Source organism: Magnolia sinica, chromosome 12, assembly GCF_029962835.1.
Source record: "Magnolia sinica isolate HGM2019 chromosome 12, MsV1, whole genome shotgun sequence".
NCBI lineage: Eukaryota > Viridiplantae > Streptophyta > Magnoliopsida > Magnoliales > Magnoliaceae > Magnolia > Magnolia sinica.
Genome location: NC_080584.1, coordinates 35,896,788 through 35,899,668, shown reverse-complemented (window position 1 = coordinate 35,899,668; position 2,881 = coordinate 35,896,788).

Here is a 2,881-nt window from a genome sequence, read left to right as displayed (position 1 = left end):
AGCGCCCGAGTGCCAAATACCAGTAGGCCACGTCTCCCACTGTGTCGTGGTGGGTTGAAAGGGGGTGTGGCCTTATCTGTCCTATTCGTAGTGTGAAAAACTAGGCTGAGTTTGACCAGCTCATAAATGGGTCCGCTATTGACGTGTCGGGTAGATATTGGCTAACTACTAGTCAGGCAGATAGTGAGGTTTCTTCCTCTCACCTTGTTGCGCGCAATGGGGTGACAATCTGGTTTGGAGTGTACTAGCCCCCGGTGATGATCCCAGAGATATACAGTACTGATATGTGGACTTATCGAGCAGGAGTTGTATAGTCGACATTTTACTTATTCATTCACTATCCACTTGGGCTGGTGGTGCGCAACTAATTATTGTGTACCTTCGCAATGACCAGGATTTTGGTTGGGGCGCGCGACTAACCTGAGATCAGGAGTCTACCACATTGAGTCTGATTATCCAATTTAGGTACGGGACTAGTTTGGATAAAAGTCCCTTGTGATGGACCCCATAACCTATGATACTACGTATTATCATCCCGACTTCACACTCCAGCTTGGTCATTCCATTCCCACTACATATTGTTCTACATCTACGGCATATGACATTTTGGGTTACTATGTTTCTACATTTATATGGCCTAGATACGGCTGATAATATTCGTGAACTCATTAGGAATTGTATATTGTATTGCATCCTCGACATTTAATATTTGGCTCTTTATGTCTCTGCATTGCATAATCAATCTGCACTGCATACTTTGATGTTGTATGTTTTATAGACTTGCCAGTATTTCTGACATTGTATGATTTATGGACCTGTATTGTATACGTGGCACTTACCTTGTGCACACACTTACACCACCCTTTAAGCTTTCTATAAGCTTATGCACGATAGATGCATGTAGGTGGCGTTAAGTCGCAATAGCGTTAAGCTTGGAGCGTGCAGCGGACTCCTGGAGCTTTGATTTTGGCATATGTATTTTCCTTTCAGCATTATATTCAAATGTTTATATTAGTGGATATATCATGATGATGTTATCTTTGTGATTTGGGTAAACTTGTGGTTATGCTTCTTATGAGATAAATATATGTTAAAAAATCCTCCTTGTAGGATCCCAGGATCGGAATCTGGCGTATGGGCGCTGGGAGCCGAGAATGGGGTACTACGGAGGCTGTCAGCACTGGATTCGGCGATCGAGAATTTTGCGAGCCTAGTTTTTGAGTTTGGGACGTGACATTATATAATCACAATGGGCATCATACAATCACACAATGGGCCTCATACAATCACGATGGACCTCACATAGTTGCAATGAGCCTCATACAATTATAATGTTATGCTAACACATACTCAATGTGTATATCAATTATAGTCATAATTGATAATCGGCTTATATATATGGCGGGGTTCATAGAAGGAGAGCAGATTTAATCCATAACATGAGGATTAGTCCTCAACAGTAGATATATTAAACCTAATACCATCGATCTTTCCATCTATGGTGACGATATACTCTCCTCATATCAAGGATGGGCCTAGATGGCCTACTCATATCAAGAATGGGCCTAAGAACAAGGAGTGGGTATAAGCCTCGTGTCTTAGTCCGTACCCTTCCATAAGCTTTCATGATCTTTCCGGTCGAATTCTGGCAACCTTCGACCTTTATTCGACATTTGTGCACGACGTTGAGTTACACGCCATCAACCCTAGTCGACTCAACCCGAGACTTGTACCGTAGCGACCGCACCGTCGTCGCGGTTCTGATGCAGCGTCTCACGCACCGAGGCAATACCCATGCCAGGAGATATGGGCTCGCGTTCAGTTTGATGAAAACACCGCGCGTTGCAAAAAACCAAGAGAATCTCTACCAAATGTCACATCCATCAATCAATCAATCCCATCAAGGGTCAAGTACATGTCAAGTACACATCACCTCACACCCATGCCCAAGTAACCCCTAAAGTCAAAAGTTCTTACACAAGCCCATACCCCTTCTTACACAATCTACCCCAAAGTCAACAAGTTCTTACACCCATCACTCACCACATCCATCACTCCATCACCCATCTCTCTTTACAACCCCCTCTCTCTCTCATTTCTTAAACTCACTCTCCCAAGCAAGAAAAGAGATCACATGTCCAAGCACTTCACCCTCCAAGAGAACTTTGTGTGTAGCCCACTTCCTATCCTCTCATCTCCCATCTCAACTATCAAAACAACATCATCTTCTAATGGAATCAAAGCTAAGGAGAGAAGGAAGCCTGGGGAGCAAGAAGGAGACAGTGCGTGATCTTGGATCTCCATTTCTGTCTTTTTATGATGTAAGGGCCCACTTATGATGGGACCCACCTTGATGTATGTTTGTATACAAGAGGGGCCCATAATGGTGGGGCCCCTCCATCCTTGTCGATATCTCGCTCTCTCTCTCTCTCTCTCTTTCTCATGTATTGTGGACCTCACTGTGATGTATGATCCACGTCGTCCCATCTATAGGGCTAACCTTGCTGACTGTCTTTGGGTGGACTCAGATGTAGGAGAAACACAAATATTAGAGTGATCCAATCAGGTGGGCCACGTCCATGTGGGACCCACCATGATGCTTGTGTTATATGCACATTGTCCAACATCCAGGGACGTTGGATGTGCACTATCAGTGAAGTGTGAACTGGACGGTGTGGGTGGCTAGCAGTGAGGTGTGTTTTGACAGTGGGTGTACTGACAGTGAAGTGTTAACTGGTAGTGGAAGTGCACTGATGGTGGGTGTGTACTGGCAGCGGAGGTGTGCTAACGGTAAGTGTGTGCTGATGGTGGGGTCCATGAGACCCATCCACGCCGTCCATCCTTTTAATTGGGCCACACCATGGTGTATGTGCTTTATCCA